The sequence below is a fragment of the Coenobita brevimanus genome, chromosome 46 (assembly GCF_032717465.1).
Source record: "Coenobita brevimanus isolate Jiangsu-jjx chromosome 46, ASM3271746v2, whole genome shotgun sequence".
Lineage (NCBI taxonomy): Eukaryota > Metazoa > Arthropoda > Malacostraca > Decapoda > Coenobitidae > Coenobita > Coenobita brevimanus.
The window spans coordinates 117,527-140,000 of NC_136999.1; positions in this window are offsets into that span (position 1 = coordinate 117,527).

Here is a 22,474-nt window from a genome sequence, read left to right on the forward strand (position 1 = left end):
GCCGCTAAGCTCCGCGGCGCCCGGCTGTCTGGTTACTCCACAGGGTACCAATGCACACCAGTCTCGCGTCATGGCAAGGGCGGAACATGTTCGTGTTTCGCTGAGGGTTCACTTAAGCGCCAATAGTTTATTTATTACTGACCCTTTTATTAATCAACTACTTAGTTCACACCCTGCAATTCACTTAAGACTCTAAACCACCCCTACACCCATTATCAAGATCACGGCAGCCACGTAATAACCCGCCATCCTCATATCCAGCACCCCCACCTCAGACCGTGACCCCCCATACTCCCCTTTCTCCACCCCTCCCCTTTCCTTATCCCCCTACCCAAGCCCCCCAGGGCTACAACACCTTACCCTAACACCCGTGTCCTATCATCCTACCCAGGCTGCTGGAGCCGGAAAAATCAGATGACCCTGAGAGGCAGCCAATAAGCTAATGCTTGGCAGAGAAAGCCGTAGCTATTCACTCCTCCCGTCCTTAAGTAACAACACAGTGCACGGGCGAAACCCCCCCCCCCTTCCCAACACCAAACACACGCACGTTGGGTTAAGCCCCGACACTCTTTCTCTTAGTCTAAATTCTTCCTCTCCTACTTAAAAAACCTGAGCTCTCAGTAAGGCCGGGAGATAAAACTAAGGCCTAGTTCCTGCCACCACGTGTCGTCGCCCTGGTTGCATAACACTCATCACATATACACAATCATTCTTTACCTTCCTTCCTTTCCCCCCCTTTTCTGTACGTCTATCTATCTATCTATCTATTGCCAGACGCCTCAATCCCGTTTGGGGTGGCCACAAACAAATCGCCTCCAAGTCGCCCTGTCCCCCGCCATTTCACTGCCCTGCTCCCAACTCACACCCCCCTCTCTCATATACCTCTCCACCCCATCCCTCCATCTCATCCTCGGTCTCCCCCTCCCTCTTCCACCCTCCACCTTACTCATATACACTCTCTTCGTCAGTCTTTCACCCTCCATCCTCTCCACATGGCCAAACCACCTCAGTGTGTTCCTCACAACGCTTCCTATCACATCCACATCCACACCACAACGCTCCTTTATATCCTCTGTACGTCATTATTATTATTATTATGTGGGGGTTGGAGAGAGGATTACTGAAAGGAGCATGTGGAGTTAAAAGGAAAGACAGACTGACAAATGAGGACGTGAAGGAGCGTTGTGGTGTGGATATGGATGTGACAGAAAGCGTTAGGAGAAATACACAGTTGGTTTGGCCATGTGGAGAGGATGGAGAGCGAGACTAACGAGGAGAGTGAGGTGGAGGAGAGGGTGGGGAGGCAGAGGATGAGATGGATGGATGGGATGGAGGTATGAGAGAGGGGTGTGAGCTAGAGGGGAGGGCATTGAAGTGGGAGGGGGGAGGGCACCACTGCTTACGAGATGGAAGCGTTGGTGTAGTGTTAATAATTGTTCTTTATTCTTCATTTATTTTTTATTAATCTCGTCGTCTTTGTACTTATTGTTTTTATATTGCTGAAAAGTAACAGGAACTACTGTATCATGTATTAACCTTTGTATTAGCCTTTATCATTCTTTGTCTGTGCCTGTCGTCCTCTCCCTATTTCTCCCATCTTTCTTGTCACTTACTGCTTTTCTTTCCTTTACAGGTGGCTTTTCATTGAGTGACAAGCCATTTGGTTCAATACACACATACTGATTCATGCAGGCATTGTTGCACGCACACACGCTGGCACAAATACACCGATGCACACACATGGATGCGCGCACGCGTTGATGCATTCAGACACTGATACACGCACACGGCAATGTATGCACATACTGATGCACACAGACGCTGATGCATACATACACTGATGCACACATTGATGAGTACACACACTGATGCACACACAATTATGAATACTCATATGGACGCATTTATGAAGGCATCCATTAATACACACACACACACACACACACACACACACACACACACACACGATTATACTATATGATACTCATTCATTTTTTATAGACGAAGATAGTCGTCCGTTTAATGCAGCTCATTTTCCATAGCTCAGTAACCAGTACTATGGCCAAGCATATTTGTCATACCATTGCTTCGTGACTAGCACCATATTTTAGTGTTAACCCCCTGTCACAGCACTTTATTTAAGAAAGAGATTGCAATTTTACGCCAAGTTAGAGTGAACAGGGTATAGCTATGATGACGTAACACATATTTGTCTCTTGGTTTCCAGATCACTGCACGCGCACTCCTCAGGTCACGTCTTCCATAGAACAGACAACAGAGGGACAGACAGCGTAACTGAATGGCAGGCTAGAGATGGAGTGAGAAGAAGAGGTACACAGAGAACTAGAGATGATACGCGCAGATCCACTGATATCGGAAGGAACAAGGCAATGGATCAGAGTGGAGAGAGGTGAGAGGGGTCCTTATCCTGCAGTGGTGTGTCACAAGCTGATAATGATGATGATGATAATGATGATGATCCTGATTGATGATGATAATGATGTTGATGTTGATGCTGATGATGTAACTCCGTGCAAACTCTAAAACAAGGTTAGATGATGGTGATGAATATGATGATAAATGTTATGATACTGATATATCTTTTGTACCACATTTTTAACAGTGCTGGGATGATGATGACATGCTGCTGCTGATGATGATGACGATGATGATCATGATCATGATGATGATGATGACTAGGAAGATGATGATGATGATTAGTACAACGAAGACGACGACGATGATTTCGACGACGACGATGATGACAACGACGACGATTTTCAAGTCATTGGCTGAGTCACCTCTCGCGTTCCTTTCTGTTTAACTATGTGTTTTGGTGACTGGGCATTGTGTGTGTGTGTGTGTGTGTGTGTGTGTGTGTGTGTGTGTGTGTGTGTGTGTGTGTTTGCTTATGTTCGTGTATGTATATCTTTGTTGATGATACAATAGTTATTCAAATGGCAGAATTATTTCCACACATTCTTAGTTTTATTTCAAGGATAAATATTAGGGTAAGAATTTAGGACCTTTTACCCATAGAGTTACGAGACACTTACGCAATATTCTGAAAGGCTTATTACATCTCATAGATCACATAACAGGGTTTCATAAGTCACTGATCATCGTCGCTTTATGTATCGTTAGGAAGTGGATGAATATGAGTGTCTGAAATAATACGTATATTTTGGCCTTTATTTAGAAGGAAAAAATAACGTCACAGAATTATGCACTTTTAATTTTAAGGATACAACACATGATTTTCTACATTTTATCACAGAAGCTCTAGGACCGGCCCTGCCCGTCTGATTCTCACTAACAATTTTCGGATGAGAGGTGTTGTACTCATATAGGCTTTGGAGATTATAGTGAAGCCAAGTCACGTTCTACCAGCCCCACACACTAAATCACATTGAATCACTCACCCACACCACACCACACCATACTACCCCCCACACCATATCACACCACACCATACCAGTCTCTCACACTACATGACACGAAATCACACTCCCACACAACACAGAACCACCCTCCCACACCACACTACACCACAAAAAATCATCCTCCCACACCATACCACACCACACATAACCACTCTCCCACATCACACCACACCACAAAAAATCATCCTCCCACACCACACCACACCACATAAAACCACCCTACCACACCACACTACACCTCACCACACAAACCTCCCCACATCACAGAACCCTCCACACACCACACCACACAACCCTCCACACACCACACCACACAACCCTCCACACACCACACCACACAACCCTCCACACACCACACCACACAACCCTCCACACACAACACCACACAAACCCCTCCATACCACACTACATCACACAACCTCCCCCTATACCACATTACACCACAAAACCCTCCCACCACACCACACCACACCACACGACATCACACCACACCACACCAAGGGGATTAATCAAAGGTGCCTGAAGCTCTTGCATCTGGTAATTCTGAGCTTGTTTCCAGGTACCTTCACACACAATCCTCTGGTCACATCTTCCACAGAGCAGGCAACAGATGGACAGGCAGCGTAACTGAATGGCAGGCCAGAGATGGAGTGAGAGGAAGAGGTACACAGGGAACAAGATAGATGAAACTCGCAGATCCACCGATATGGGAAGAGGCTAACAACCAATGTATCAGAGTGGAGAAAGATGAGAGGGGTCCTAATCCTCCAGTGGTAATGTCAGGGCCTGATGATGATGATATTAATGATGATACAGATGCTGCTGCTGATGATGATAATTATGTTAATGCTGATGATAATGATGATTTAACTTCAGTACGAGGTAACAGAGTTGGGATAACGGTGGTGATGATGATGATGGTGATTACAGTCATGAAAACAATTTTAACGATGATGATGATGATGATGATTGTAGTTATGATAATGATAGTAATGGTAATAATAATAATAATGACAATTATAATAATGATAATGAAGATATTGATGATGATTTTTGTCGGTAGGTGGACGGACGGACGGAACTGCAAGAACTTCGTCAGCAGTCAAAGATCCACGATTCCCCATCCATCCATCCATCCATGCAGCCATCCAGCTCCCACTGATGTTAAAAGCTAAGTCAAATTTCTGTGTCATACGCCTTTTGGAAACAGGGCAGTATTTTAGGAAGCACGGGAGTCTTCTCAGTGCCACTTCCTTAGCTATTTATTTTTGCATAGTACGTCTTAACATTTTCATGTAAGGTGTTAAAATCGGCTTCATATCGGCAGAGTTTACATCTCTCTCATAAAAGAGGGTGTTGTGGTGTAATGTGCTGATTAAATCACTAAAGAAGAGATGTAAAGAATTTCCAAAGCAGCTTACAGTACGATCCTGGATGCAGAAAAAAAAAAAATTAAAGCGAAGTTAACTCATGTTTTCAAGTCAAGAAAAAGATTAATTTTATTTATATTTTGTTATGGAGAAATTTGTCCAGATTTTCACATTAAGGTGCAGTATATTCCTAGATTTCCACTTTCCTTTTTATTGAGCCAAAAGCGTAATAGTGAAAAAATATAATGAAAAATCGAATAGTCTCTCTCTTGACCCAGTGCCCACCTACCTACAAGATTCCATTGAAAGCCGATAGCAAGTTTTTGATATATCTTGGCCGTAGACAGACAGATAGACAGATAGAAAGACAGACAGACAGACAGATAGATAGAAAGACAGACAGACAGACAGATAGATAGAAAGACAGACAGACAGACAGACAGACATATAGATAGACAGATAGAAATACAGACTGATTGAGAGATAGATAGATAGACACAGACAAGGGTGAATACATAACCTCCTTCAACTTCTCTGGCTGACGTAAGTAGGCAAATAAAGCAGTCACCACATAAGCATTATCAAACCCTCCAGCATCCCACCACCAGCATCCCACAACCAGACACACACACACACACACACACACACACACACACACACACAATACTTATACTATACTAGTACACTAACAGGCGAAACTTGGAAGTGACATCCGTAGAATTTCAGGCAGCAAAATTTCTTATATAGCGAATTTATAGCCGATCGAATGTTAGGTTAGGTCACTTTGGGCAGGGTTTGGTCTGATTAGGTAATTTTTGGTTGGGTTGGCTTCAGTTCGACTAGATATAGACGAATTAGGTTAGATTGCTTTAGAATACGTCGGTTTTGATAGGTTTTAGGTTGGATTTTATTTGGTTGGGTTAGGCTGGGTTAGGTTCGGTTGGATTAGGTCATTTTAGGCTTGACTGGGTTGGGTTTGGTCGGGTATGGTATGGTTAAGTGAGACTGGGTAGGATTAGGTAGGGTTAGATGCGGTTAGGCTGCTTCAAAATAGGTTAGGCTAGGTATGGGGAGGTTACGTGAGATTGTGAGGTTAAATACAATTAGACTGGGTTAGATGAGGTTAAGCTAGATTAGGTTGGGTTGATTTAAGTTGGATTAGGTCATTCGAGGTTAGGCAGGGTTCAATTCGAGCAAATATTGATAATTTAGGTGAGACTGGGCTAAATTAAATCGGTTTAGATGTGATTAGGTTGGTTTGGGTTAGGTGAAGTTGAAATAGGACAGATATGGGTAGGATTAGTGATATTAGTACAGATTAGATATTGTTAGGAGGGATTTCACTAGCACCGGCCACCGTAACATTGGCCTCGTCTGGTCAACCTCAGTTTTCCTTTCACTTTTCCCTGTATATTTCTCTCCTCGACTCCTTATGTTTCCTAGTAGCCTCAGTTCATAGTCTCGTTTCCGATTCCCATGCTCCAGTCAAGTTACATTTCCTTTGCCTTTTCTTTATTCGTATTTTCATTTTTTTTTCTCTCGTTTAGGAATTGTTTCCCGTAAAACTTCCGTTCCTATCGCCTGTTTCTTTCTCTTTCTCGTCCAGCCAGCCTTGTCGTCCATCTTCTTTGTTTTTACTCTCACGGTAATACAAACGTTCCTCACCTTCTTCCCTATCCCCCGAGAGGAAATGGTGGACTGCTGGAGAAGCGCTAGGCAAGCCTGTAGTCCATAGGGATCATGTTCAGATGAGCCTATGGGTACAAAGAGGATGAGGATGAGGAGACGGATGATGATGATGATGATGATGATGAGGAGGAGGAGGAGGAGGAGGAGGAGAGAGACGAGGACGACGACGAGGACGAGAAGTGAAGTTAAAAATACACACACACACACAGACACACACACACACACACACAGACACACACACACACACACACACACACACACAAATAAGACTCAGAAAACCTTATAAACACAACCCCCTCCTCCCATCTGATTCTGTGACCTACGTTTTGGCTTCAGTCTTTCTCTCCCTATTTCACTGTCTCGTAAAAGTCTTGGTCCCTGTCGAAACGCCTAAATTTACTGCATCGACAAAGTGGTTTATGCACTGCGGTCTTTTGTTGGTCGGTCATTCCAGAGTCAAGTATCGCAGGAGGTGGACGTGGTTTTGTGTGTGTGTGTAATTCACCGGGTCGGTCAGGATCACTTGATGGTCGTGATCGTCAGCTTTTACCCTCCCGGAAGGGAGCTGAGAGCTCATATAGTCCGATCTAAGGGCAAGGCTGTGTGTGTGTGTGTGTGTGTGTGTGTGTGTGTGTGTGTGTGTGTGTGTGTGTGTGTGTGTGTGTGTGTGTGTGTGTGTGTGCGTGCGCTTGCTTGCTTCGTGTTCCATGTGTTTTCTGTATCTGGTGCTCCGTTTTTCGTCTGTTTTATATATTTTGTTTGTGCTTTGTGTTACTGCAGCTTTATGTGCTCGTATGTTTCGTGTTTCGTGTGACTAAAGGTGAACTGCTTAAGAGCAGTACCTTTTATAGTTACGATTGCCTCTTCCTCAGTATAGCATATGTTTTTAGTTTATTTAGCTCTCTCTGAACAATTGTATAAGAGCTTCGAGGAAAATACTAGAACTAGAAAGATGGCAGTAGATACAGCCTTGTGTACCAGATATCCTGCCCAAGTTTCATTAGCAGATATCTTGCCCAAGTTGAATAAAGTCGTCTGAAGTAAGAATAAGGTTGAAGATACGTTGCTGTACTGAAAGTCGTTGGATATGCCTTGTTTTATGTCTTTTCGTATGTGGCTGCGAGATAACAGACTCAGGTTCAGTGTTTTATGGCAAGCGTTAATAGATATGTCAGTGGTTTGCTTAATATGAAGGTTAATATTTCACAGGAATGTTTCTAAAGTTTTCCACCTCCTCTCAAGTAAGGATGTTTACTGTCTATTACGCTCGTCCAGTTGGTGACATCACTGGTATATGTTTACAGCTCCCCACCCCTCAGGCATCGATGTTTATTCGTGTGTTTTACATCGGTGTTTATTAAACTCGTCCTACTGGTAATCTGTCAATGGTATGTTTTTAAAGCCTCCTACCTCCGTCTTGTGCAAGGGTGTTTATTATCTATTACACTCCTCCTATTGGTAATTGGTCAATAGCACGTTTGTAGCTTCCGACCTCCCTCGTGCAAGGCTTTTTTCTGCTGATTACACACACCATATTGGGAGTTGTACACGTCCTGTCTGATTATACAATGACAACTCTCTCAAATCATTCATGGTCTTCCCATAGCCTTCATCAGCCTCTGAACCAAGTAGTCTCGTCTGCTTATACTTGCATTCCTCATAGTGCTCATCAGCCTACGAACTACCTATCCAAGCCGTACATAAAGCCAATCAGTCCCACACAGTCCTGCAGATCCACCTTAGATATAACCATATCTCCATACACACACACACACACACACACACACACACACAAAATACTCTCTAACGGATCATGCTGGTGAGGAAATGTCTTTATGTAAATGTGGTGGTGTGGGAGGTTGCCATGGTAACATAGTCACCTACAACCAGTCAAGTAAGGATCTCCTTATCGATATATTTTGGATAAGGCTGGTTAATATCCCTTTGAACACACACACACACACACACACACACACACACACACACACACACACACACACACACACACATGTAATCAAGTTTGGTAAAAGTGGAAAAAGACCTGATTGGGAATATAAGTTTGGAAATAAAATCCTATACACATCAAAAAGAGAGAAAGACCTAGGTGTGATTATCAATAACAGACTATCTCCGGCTGACCACATCAGCGAGAAGGTACGGAACATGTATACACTGCTTGCAAATATGAGAATAGCATTCACATACATAAATGAAGACATGCTCAGAAGGATAATAACATCATTCATTAGACCAACCCTGGAATATGCATCAGTAGTCTGGAGTCCTCATCTCAAAAAGCACATAGACAAGATTGAAAAAGTTCAAAGGGCCGCTACAAGATGGATACCAAGCTTAAGGGACCTAAGCTACGAAGAAAGACTAAATAAACTGAATCTACCAACACTACAGGAGAGAAGGAAAAGAGGTGACATGATAATGCTATATAAGTGCATATCAGGGAAGGAGAAAATAGACATAAATGATTACTTAACATATGGAGAAGCATCAGCAAGAGGACACTGCAAAAAACTGCATAAGAAGAGAGGTGATAAAGACGTAAAGAAATTCAGTTTCCCAAACAGAGCAATTGATCAATGGAATGCACTACCGAATGAAATAGTGTGTGCCAAAACAATTCACAAATTTAAGGATATGTACGATAAATATGGTTTAAGACACGGGACAGTACGAGCTTGACTCATTGCTGTAAAGATACAATTAGGTAAGAACACACACACACACACACACACACACACACACACACACACACACACACAGTACAGGGAACCTCTACAAATAGTAAGAAGCAGACAAGAAACATTCAGATATTATGGATCTACAGTAAGTGTGAACGTCGGGGGTAGGGTTGCGAGAGGCAGACCGAAAAAGACCTGAGACGAGGTCATAGAGTGTGACCTCAGGGATAAGGGACTGAATAGGGAGGCTGCCAGAGATCAAGCAGCGTGGAGAGCCATCATGTGACTAAGGCCGACGCATGCAAGCTTATTGGAGCTTTTATAAAAGATACGATACGATCACAGTACAAAGCAACTGATTAAGCAGGAAATAACTTAGTGTAGAATCCGAATGCACTATAGATATCGCTGGGAAATAAGCCATGAAAGATGTGATAAACTGTAGATTAGCTGGAAAGAATGAAAAACACAATCCACTGAGTGTCCACATATAGAGCCACATGGAAATTGATATTAGACCACCGCCATTAAGAAATAAAAGGACCTTTGAACATGAGGCAACGTAAGAACAAGAGAGAGAGAAAAAAAAACAAAAACAAAAGATAATGGACAGTATAAAGATTCGTCGAAGTTACATAAGGGTCCCCTACATTTTGTGGGAATTTTCTTTATTGCAAGCCCCGCCCCCAAAGCGGCGTCTACCTGTCTGCCTCAACCCATTTAAAACCCCCATGCCCACGCCCAGTCAGCGACCCTCAGTGTCGCTCTTGATGTGGTAGTGTGCACATCAGCTTCGGTTAGGCCATGGCGCCAGGCCGTCTACCTCTTCATCCGCGTCTCGCTGCCACACCAGTGACACCAGCCATCACCGCCTCAGTTACCAAATGTTAGACGTAGAGTGTGGACGTGCGCCGCTCAGCTCCGCGGCGCCCGGCTGTCTGGTTACTCCACAGGGTACCAATGCACACCAGTCTCGCGTTATGGCAAGGGCGGAACATGTTCGTGTTTCGCTGAGGGTTCACTTAAGCGCCAATAGTTTATTTATTACTGACCCTTTAATTAATCAACTACTTAGTTCACACCCTGCAATTCACTTAAGACTCTAAAGCACCCCTACACCCATTAGCAAGATCACGGCAGCCACGTAATAACCCGCCATCCTCATATCCAGCACCCCCACCTCAGACCGTGACCCCCCATACTCCCCTTTCTCCACCCCTCCCCTTTCCTTATCCCCCTACCCAAGCCCCCCAGGGCTACAACACCTTACCCTAACACCCGCATCCTACCATCCTACCCAGGCTTCTGGAGCCGAAAAAAATCAGATGAACCTGAGAGGCAGCCAAGAAGCTAATGCTTGGCAGAGAAAGCCGTAGCTATTCACTCCTCCCGCCTTAAGTAACAACACAGTGCACGGGCGAGACCCCCCCCTTCCCAAGAGCCTACACACGCACGTTGGGTTAAGCCCCGACACTCTTTCTCTTAGTCTAAATTCTTCCTCTCCTACTTAAAAAACCTGAGCTCTCAGTAAGGCCGGGAGATAAAACTAAGGCCTAGTTCCTGCCACCACGTGTCGTCGCCCTGGTTGCATAACACTCATCACATATACACAATCATTCTTTACCTTCCTTCCTTTCCCCCCCTTTTCTGTACGTCTATCTATCTATCTATCTATTGCCAGACGCCTCAATCCCGTTTGGGGTGGCCACAAACAAATCGCCTCCAAGTCGCCCTGTCCCCCGCCATTTCACTGCCCTGCTCCCAACTCACACCCCCCTCTCTCATATACCTCTCCACCCCATCCCTCCATCTCATCCTCGGTCTCCCCCTCCCTCTTCCACCCTCCACCTTACTCATATACACTCTCTTCGTCAGTCTTTCACTCCTCCATCCTCTCCACATGGCCAAACCACCTCAGTGTGTTCCTCACTAACGCTTCCCTATCACATCCACATCCACACCACAACGCTCCTTTATATCCTCTGTACGTCATTATTATTATTATTATGTGGGGGTTGGAGAGAGGATTACTGAAAGGAGCATGTGGAGTTAAAAGGAAAGACAGACTGACAAATGAGGACGTGAAGGAGCGTTGTGGTGTGGATATGGATGTGACAGAAAGCGTTAGGAGAAATACACAGTTGGTTTGGCCATGTGGAGAGGATGGAGAGCGAGACTAACGAGGAGAGTGAGGTGGAGGAGAGGGTGGGGAGGCAGAGGATGAGATGGATGGATGGGATGGAGGTATGAGAGAGGGGTGTGAGCTAGAGGGGAGGGCATTGAAGTGGGAGGGGGGAGGGCACCACTGCTTACGAGATGGAAGCGTTGGTGTAGTGTTAATAATTGTTCTTTTTTCTTCATTTATTTTTTATTAATCTCGTCGTCTTTGTACTTATTGTTTTTATATTGCTGAAAAGTAACAGGAACTACTGTATCATGTATTAACCTTTGTATTAGCCTTTATCATTCTTTGTCTGTGCCTGTCGTCCTCTCCCTATTTCTCCCATCTTTCTTGTCACTTACTGCTTTTCTTTCCTTTACAGGTGGCTTTTCATTGAGTGACAAGCCATTTGGTTCAATACACACATACTGATTCATGCAGGCATTGTTGCACGTACACAGTGATGCACGCACACACGCTGGCAGAAATACACCGATGCACACACATGGATACGCGCACGCGTTGATGCATTCAGACATTGATACACGCACACGATAATGTATGCACATACTGATGCACACAGACGCTGATACATACACACACTGATGAGTACACACACTGATGCACACACAATTATGAATACTCATATGGACGCATTTATGAAGGCATCCATTAATACACACACACACACACACACACACACACACACACACACACACACACACACACACACACACACACACACACGATTATACTATATGATACTCATTCATTTTTTATAGACGAAGATAGTCGTCCGTTTAATGCAGCTCATTTTCCATAGCTCATTAACAAAATAAGGCAGTACTATGGCCAAGCATATTTGTCATACCACTGCTTCGTGACTATCACCATATTCTAGTGTTAACCCCCTGTCACAGCACTTTATTTAAGAAAGAGATTGCAATTTTACGCCAAGTTAGAGTGAACAGGGAATAGCTATGATGACGAAACACATATTTGTCTCTTGGTTTCCAGATCACTGCACGCGCACTCCTCAGGTCACGTCTTCCATAGAACAGACAACAGAGGGACAGACAGCGTAACTGAATGGCAGGCTAGAGATGGAGTGAGAAGAAGAGGTACACAGAGAACTAGAGATGATACGCGCAGATACACTGATATCGGAAGGAACAAGGTAAGGGCCAATGGATCAGAGTGGGGAAAGGTGAGAGGGGTCCTTTCCCTGCAGTGGTGTGTCACAAGCTGATAATGATGATGATGATGAAGATGATTGATGATGATAATGATGATGATTGATGATGATGATGATGTTGATGCTGAAATGATGATGTAACTCCGTGCAAACTCTAAAACAAGGTTAGATGATGGTGATGAATATGATGATAAAGGTTATGTTACTGATATATCTTTTGTACCACATTTTTAACAGTGCTGGGATGATGATGACATGCTGCTGCTGCTGCTGCTGATGATGATGATGATGATGATGACGAGGAAGATGATGATGATGATTAGTACAACGAAGACGACGACGATGATGACAACGACGACGATTTTCAAGTCATTGGCTGAGTCACCTCTCGCGTTCCTTTCTGTTTAACTACGTGTTTTGGTGACTGGGCATTGTGTGTGTGTGTGTGTGTGTGTGTGTGTGTGTGTGTGTGTGTGTGTGTGTGTGTGTGTGTGTGCTTGCTTATGTTCGTGTATGTATATCTTGGTTGATGATACAATAGTTATTCAAATGGCAGAATTATTTCCACACATTCATAGTTTTATTTCAAGGATAAATATTAGGGTAAGAAATTAGGACCTTTTACCCATAGAGTTACGAGACACTTATGCAATATTCTGAAAGGCTTATTACATCCCATAGATCACATAACAGGGTTTCATAAGTCACTGATCATCGTCGCTTTACAGTATGTATCGTTAGGAAGTGGATGAATATGAGTGTCTGAAATAATACGTATATTTTGGCCTTTATTTAGAAGGAAAAATTAACGTCACAGAATTATGCACTTTTAATTTTAAGGATACAACACATGATTTTCTACATTTTATCACAGTAGCTCTAGGACCGGCCCTGCCCGTCTGATTCTCACTAACAATTTTCGGATGAGAGGTGTTGTACTCATATAGGCTTTGGAGATTATAGTGAAGCCAAGTCACGTCTACCAGCCCCACACACTAAATCACATTGAATCACTCACCCACACCACACCACACCATACTACCCCCCCACACCATATCACACCACACCATACCATAGCATAGTCTCTCACACTACATGACACGAAATCACACTCCCACACAACACAGAACCACCCTCCCACACCACACCACACCACACCACACCACAAAAAATCATCCTCCCACACCACACCACACCACAAAAAATCATCCTCCCACACCATACCACACCACACATAACCACTCTCCCACACCACACCACACCACAAAAAATCATCCTCCCACACCACACCACACCACACCACATAAAACCACCCTACCACACCACACTACACCTCACCACACAAACCTCCCCACATCACAGAACCCTCCACACACCACACCACACAACCCTCCACACACCACACCACACAACCCTCCTCACACAACACCACACAAACCCCTCAGTACCACACTACACCACACAACCTCTTACACCACAAAACCTCCCCCTATACCACACTACACCACAAAACCCTCTCACCACACCACACCACACCAAACCAAGGGGATTAAACAAAGGGGTTTGAAGCTCCGGCATCTGTTAATTCTGAGCTTGTTTCCAGGTACCTTCACACACAATCATCTGGTCACACCTTCCACAGAGCAGGCAACAGATGGACAGGCAGCGTAACTGAATGGCAGGCCAGAGATGGAGTGAGAGGAAGAGGTACACAGGGAACAAGATAGATGAAACTCGCAGATCCACCGATATGGGAAGAGGCTAACAACCAATGTATCAGAGTGGAGAAAGATGAGAGGGGTCCTAATCCTCCAGTGGTAATGTCAGGGCCTGATGATGATGATGATGATGATGATGATGATATTAATGATGATAAAGATGATATTGATGATGCTAAAAATGATGTTGATGCTGATGATAATGATGATTTAACTTCGGTACGAGGTAACAGAGTTGGGATAACGGTGGTGATGATGATGATGATGATGATGATTACAGTCATGATTACAATTTTAATGACGATGATGATGATGATGATGATGATTATAGTTATGATAATGATAATAAAGGTAATAATAATAATAATAATAATAATAAAATTATAATAATGATAATGAAGATACTGATGATGATTTTTGTCGGTAGGTGGACGGACGGACGGAACTGCAAGAACTTGGTCAGCAGTCAAAGATCCACGATTCCCCATCCATCCATCCATCCATCCATCCATCCATCCATCCATGCAGCCATCCAGCTCCTCCTGATGTTAAAAGCTAAATCAAATTTCTGTGTTATACGCCTTTTGGAAACAGGGCAGTATTTTAGGAAGCACTGGAGTCTTCTCAGTGCCCCTTCCTTAGCTATTTATTTTTGCATTGTACGTCTTAACATTTTCATGTAAGGTGTTAAAATCGGCTTCATATCGGCAGAGTTTACATCTCTTTCATAAAAGAGGGTGTTGTGGTGTAATGTGCTGATTAAATCGCTAAGGAAGAGATGTAAAGAATTTCCAAAGCAGCTAACAGTACGATCCTGGATGCAGAAAAAAAAAACTGAAGCGAAGTTAGCTCATGTTTTCAAGTCAAGAGAAAGATTATTTTTATTTATATTTTGTTATGGAGAAATTTGTCCAGATTTTCACATTAAGGTGCAGTATATTCCTAGATTTCCACTTTCCTTTTTATTGAGCCAAAAGCGTAATAGTGAAAAAATCTAATGAAAAATCGAATAGTCTCTCTCTTGACCCAGTGCCTACCTACCTACAAGATTCCATTGAAAGCCGATAGCAAGTTTTTGATATATCTTGGCCATAGACAGACAGATAGACAGATAGAAAGACGGACAGACAGACATATAGAAAAACAGACTGACAGACATATAGATAGACAGATAGAAATACAGACAGATTGAGAGATAGATAGACAGACACAGACAAGGGTGAATACATAACCTCCTTCATCTTCACTGGCTGAGGTAACTATAGGCACATAAAGCTGTCACCACACAAACATTATCAAACCCTCCAGCATCCCACAACCAGAAACACACACACACACACAATACTTATACTATACTAGTACACAGAACAGGCGAAACTTGGAGTGTGAAATCCGTAGACTTTCAGGCAGCAAAATTTCTTATGAAAAAAAAAAGTGAATTTATAGCCGATCGAAAGTTAGGTTAGGTCACTTTGGGCAGGGTTTGGTCTGATTAGGTAATTTTTGGTTGGGTTGGCTTCAGTTCGACTAGATATAGACGGATTAGGTTAGACTGCTTTAGATTACGTCGGTTTTGATAAGTTATGGGTTGGGTTTTATTTGGTTGTGTTAGGCTGGGTTAGGTTTGGTTGGATTAGGTCATTTTAGGCTTGACTGAGTTGGGTTAGGTCGGGTATGGTATGGTTAAGTGAGACTGGGTAGGATTAGGTAGGGTTAGATGCGGTTAGGCTGCGTCAGAATTGGTTAGGTTTGATATGTGGAGGTTACATGAGATTGTGAGGTTAAATACAATTAGACTGGGTAAGGTGAGGTTAAGTTAGATTAGGCTGGGTTAATTTAGGTTGGATTAGGTCATTCAAGGTCAGGCGGAGTTCAATTCGAGCAAATATTTATAGGTTAGGTAAGACTGGGCTAAATTAAATCGGTTTAGATGTGATTAGGTTGGTTTGGGTTAGGTGAAGTTGAAATAGGACAGATATGGGTAGGATTAGTGATATTAGTACAGATTAGATATGGTTAGGAGGGATTTCACTAGCACCGGCCACCGTAACATTGGCCTCGTCTGGTCAACCTCAGTTTTCCTTTCACTTTTCCCTGCATATTTCTTTCCTCGACTCCTCATGTTTCCTTGTAGCCTCAGTTCATAATCTCGTTTCCGATTCCCATGCTCCAGTCAAGTTACATTTCCTTTGCCTTTTCTTTATTCGTATTTTCATTATTTTTTCTCGTCTAGGAATTGTTTCCCGTAAAACTTCCGTTCCTATCGCCTGTTTCTTTCTCTTTCTCGTCCAGCCAGCCTTGTCGTCCATCTTCTTTGTTTTTACTCTCACGGTAATACAAACGTTCCTCACCTTCTTCCCTATCCCCCGAGAGGAAATGGTGGATGCTGGAGAAGCGCTAGGCAAGCCTGTAGTCCATAGGGATCCTGTTCAGATGAGCCTATGGGTACAAAGAGGATGAGGATGAGGAGACGGATGATGATGATGATGATGATGATGATGATGATAATGATGATGATGTTGAGAAAGAGGAGCAGGAGGAGGAGGAGGGGAAAGATGACGACGGCGATGACAAGGAGGAGAAGTGAAGTTAAAAATATAGAGTCAATCAAGCATAGACAAATAAGACTCATAAAACCTTGTAAACACAACCCCCTCCTCCCATCTGATTCTGTGACCTACGTTTTGGCTTCAGTCTTTCTCTCCTTATTTCACTCTCTCGTAAAAGTCTTGGTCCCTGTTGAAACGCCTAAATTTACTGTATCGTCAGTGGTTTATACATTACGGTCTTTTGTTGGTCGGTCCTTCCAAAGTCAAACATCACAGGAGGAGGACGTGGTTTTGTGTGTGTGTGTGTGTGTGTGTGTGTGTGTGTGTGTATGTGTGCGCTTGCTTGCTTCGTGTTCCATGTGTTTTCTGTATCTGGTGCTCCGTTTTTCGTCTGTTTTATATATTATGTTTGTGCTTTGTGTTACTGCAGGTTTATGTGCTTGTATGTTTCTTGTTTCGTGTGACTAAAGGTGAACTGCTTAAGAGCAGTACCTTTTATAGTTACGATTGCCTCTTCCTCAGTATAGCATATGTTTTTAGTTAATTTAGCTCTCTCTGGACGATTGTATAAGAGCTTCGTGGAAAATACTAGAACTAGAAAGATGGCAGTAGATACAGCCTTGTGTACCAGATATCCTGCCCAAGATTCATTAGCAGATACGTTGCCCAAGTTGAATAAAGTCGTCGGAAGTAAGAATAAGGTTGAAGATACGTTGCTGTACTGCAAGTCGTTGGATATGCCTTGTTTTATGTCTTTTCGTATGTGGCTGCGAGATAACAGACTCAGGTTCAGTCTTTTAAGGCATGCGTTAATAGATACCTCAGTGCTTTGCTTAATATGAAGGTTAATATGTCAATGGAATGTTTCTAAAGATTTCCGCCTCCTCTCAAGTAAGGATGTTTACTGTCTATTAAACTCTTCCTATTGGTAACATTACTGGTATATGTTTACAGCTCCCCACCTCTCAGGCATGGGTGTTTACTCGTGTCTGTTACGTGGGTTTCTATTACACTCATCATATTGGTAATCTGTCGATGGTATGTTTTTCAAGCCTCCTGCCTCCCTCTCGTGCAAGGGTGTTTATTATCTATTACACTCCTCCTATTGGTAATTGGTCAATAGCACGTTTGTAGCTTCCGACCTCCCTCGTGCAAGGCTTTTTTCTGCTGATTACACACACCATATTGGGAGTTGTACACGTCCTGTCTGATTATACAATGACAACTCTCTCAAATCATTCATGGTCTTCTCATAGCCTTCATCAGCCTCTGAACCACGTCGTCTCGTCTGCTTATACTTTATCACTCCTCACAGTCCTCATCAGCCTCCTAACCACCTATCCAAGCCGTATATTACTCTTACCGGGATCTAAGCTACGAAGAAAGACTAAATAAACTGAATCTACCAACACTACAGGAGAGAAGGAAAAGAGGTGACATCATAATGTTATATAAATGCATATCAGGGAAGGATAAAATAGACATAAATGATTACTTAACACATGGAGAAGCATCAGCAAGAGGACACTGCAAAAAGCTGCATAAGAAGAGAGGTGATAAAGACGTAAGGAAATTCAGTTTCCCAAACAGAGCAATTGATCAATGGAATGCACTACCGAATGATATAGTGTGTGCCAAAACAATTCACAAATTTAAGGATATGTACGATAAATATGGTTTAAGACACGGGACAGTACGAGCTTGACTCATTCCTGTAAAGATACAATTAGGTAAGAACACACACACACACACACACACACACACACAGTACAGGGAACCTCTACAAATGGTGAGAAGCAGACAAGAAACATTCAGATATTATGGATCTGCAGTAAGAAGTGTGAACGTCGGGGGTAGGGTTGCGAGAGGCAGACCGAAAAAGACCTGAGACGAGGTCATAGAGTGTGACCTCAGGGATAAGGGACTGAATAGGGAGGCTGCCAGAGATCAAGCAGCGTGGAGAGCCATCATGTGACTAAGGCCGACGCATGCAAGCTTATTGGAGCTTTTATAAAAGATACGATACGATCACAGTACAAAGCAACTGATTAAGCAGGAAATAACTTAGTGTAGAATCCGAATGCAGTATAGATATCGCTGTGAAATAAGCCAGGAAAGATGTGATAAACTGTAGATTAGCTGGAAAGAATGGAAAACACAATCCACTGAGTGTCCACATATAGAGCCACATGGAAATTGATATTAGACCACCGCCATTAAGAAATAAAAGGACCTTTTAACATGGAGGCAACGTAAGAACAAGAGAGAGAGAGAAAAACAAAACCAAAAGATAATGGACGGTATAAAGATTCGTCGAAGTTACATAAGGGTCCCCTACATTTTGTGGGAATTTTCTTTATTGCAAGCCCCGCCCCCAATGCGGCGTCAACCAGTCTGCCTCAACCCATTTAAAACCCCTATGCCTAGGCAGCTACCCTCAGTGTCGCTCTTGATGTGGTGTGGTGTACATCTGGTTAGGCCATGGCGCCAGGCCGTCTAACTCTTCACCCGCTTCTCGCTGTGTCACCGCCTCAGTTACCAAATGTTAGACGGGGAGTGTACACGTGCGCCGGCCCAGCTCCGCGGCGCGTCATGGCAAGGGCGGAACATGTTCGTGTTTCGCTGAGGGTTCACTTAAGCACCAATAGTTTATTTATTACTGACCCTTTTATTAATCAACTACTTAGTTCACACCCTGCAATTCACTTAAGACTCTAAACCACCCCTACACCCATTATCAAGATCACGGCAGCCACGTAATAACCCGCCATCCTCATATCCAGCACCCTCGCCTCAGACCGTGACCCCCCCATACTCCCCTTCCTCCACCCCTCCCCTTTCCTTATCCCCCTACCCAAGCCCTCTAGGGCTACAACACCTTACCCTAACACCCGTATCCTATCATCCTACCCAGGCTGCTGGAGCCGGAAAAATCAGATGAACCTGAGAGGTAGCCAATAAGCTAATGCTTGGCAGAGAAAGCCGTAGCTATTCACTCCTCCCGTCCTTAATTAACAACACATTGCACGTGCGAGACCCCCCCCCCACCTTACCCAACACCAAACACACGCACGTTGGGTTAAGCCCCGACACTCTTTCTCTTTGTCTAAATTCTTCCTGTCCTATTTAAAGAAAAAAAAAATGCACTTTACACAATGCAACCAGGAACCTGAGCTCTCAGTAAGGCCGGGAGTTTAAACTAAGGCCTAGTTCCTGCCGTCGTGTCGTCGCCCTGGTTGCATAACACTCATCACATATACACAATCATTCTTTACCTTCCTTCCTTTCCCCCCCTTTTCTATACGTCATTATTATTATTATTATGTGGGCCTGACGCTGTGCGGTGAATGCAAGTCCCGCTCTCACTGGTAGGTCTTCCCATGCTTGACTTCCAAGTCCACTGATGATCACGGTCAGTAGGACCTGTAAAAAGGGTCAACTTTTATTTTAGGTATTCTATAGGCCTATCCATAATATTAGGTAAGTCTGTTACCTGTCCCGTAGATCTTAAACTATAGGTTTTTCTTCCTCCTTCGGCATCATCAATCGAATCAGCCACCGCACCTTCTTCTTGCTCTTCGTACAAGCTCTGCACGCTTCGAGTACTTTCCTCTGTTTCCTACAGTTGTGAGGCGTTTCCTTCGTCTGCTCTTTCTACGTCTAAAATATCTCTCAGTTCATATTTTTGCACTTCCTCTGGTGGGAGAGGATCCTCATGGAGGGGATATGCTCTCCGCACATTACCATTCATTGTCTCGTCTAAATTATCTTCGTGGGCAAGCCTGACTGTCTGTGTGGACTTTCATGACTCTCCCCGTGTTTATGTCTACCAGTTTTACTATCACATCACTAATTTTCCCTTTCACTCTAAAAGGTCCATCGTATAGAGGTTGAAGTTTCTTAGGCTCTCCTGGCTTGGGAATCTTTCGTACATAAACCCTATCTCCTGTACGAATCTCTTTTACTTTTGCTCTCGATGTCTGTTGATTCTACACGGCCTCTTGACTTTCCTCAATGTACCTTAAACATCTTTTAAAGGTACCATTAGCTTTAATGGCCATCTCATTTTTTATAGTTATCCAGATCATAGCAGATCGGTTCCTGTTTTACGACATCATACGGGACACCAGGGTCCCTTAGGAACATGAGGTAGAATGGGGATTCCTTTAACACTCTGTGATACGCTGTGTTATATGCACATGTGGCAAAGCAAAACATTGACTCCCATATTTGTGGATTATCCTCTACTAAACTCCTTAGGTATTTCATTATCGTGGCATTGGCTCTCTCAATCACCCCATTGACAGACGGGTGATACGCTGTTGTTGTTGTCGTTTTCGTCTTTAGCAACTCAGCTATTCCTTTAAGAGTTGCATTAACGAACTCTGTTCCTTGGTCTGTGACCATCCAGCGTGGTGCTCCATGAACACACACGACATTTTTAACGAATGCTCTGGCAACCTCATCAGCAGTCTTCCTGCGAAGCGGGACGGCTATCAAATATCGTGTCATCACATGTATTACTGTCATAATATATTTATATCCCTCTTCACTTGGATTTATGGGGCCGATCAAGTCCATATGAATTCTCTCAAAAGGTACTCCTACTCTAGGGTATCGCTGCAACGGCGCCGGGGCGTCCCCCGACGGCTTGAAGCGGTTGCAAGTAAGGCACGCCTTGCAATAATTCTCAACATCTTTATTCATCCGTGGCCACCAACTAAATCGCTTTAGTCTTTCTAAAGTTACTTTGATTCCCCCATGACATACAGTCGGTAACTTATGAGCTATCTATAGAGCACTCTGTTTGCATTCGTCAGGAGTCACAACTTGTCTTAGGCTCTCATCATAGTCATTTGTATCGTAATGATAGAGTAATCCATCTTCAATTATGAACTCACTAGTACTAACCCCTAGTGCTCTACAGTATGTGCATCTTTAATTTCTTCTCTAGTCACTTCTACTTCTCCATCTCGTACACATTGAAGATACTGTTCCTTCATTCTTTTATACCGTGGATGCGCATCCTGTCTGGGTCTCACTACCAACTCTCTCCATCTTATTATATCACTTTCTTTATCTTCATCGATCCTGGATATCTGATAATCCTCTTTCTCGCACTCACTATCATCATCATCATCATCATCCTTGGTTCTCTCTCTTATCTTTGGTTTTGTACCCGTAACTGCGAGAACTCTGTCCTCCGACAACACTTGGCCTCGAAGTCTAGATAAGGCATCCGCTACAACATTATCCTTGCCGGGTATATAGGTTATCTTAATGTTATACTCGGCATCCAAAAGTTGCCACCAAGCAATTCTTCCACTAGGGCTGGTTGCGTTCAGCAGCCAGACCAGGGGTCTATGATCCTGCAGCTACTTTGTCTATAACATCTTCATGTCCTGGCTCTACCTCGTTCGCTTGAGTACTCAAAGTCTCAAGACGCACAAAGAATTGGTGAAATTGGTGATTCATGCAGGCATCGTTGCACGTACACAGTGATCCACGCACACATGGATGCGCACACGCGTTGATGCATTCAGACACTGATACACGCACACGGCAATGTATGCACATACTGATGCACACAGGCGCTGATGCATACACACACTGATGCACACACTGATGAGTGCACACACTGATGCACACACAT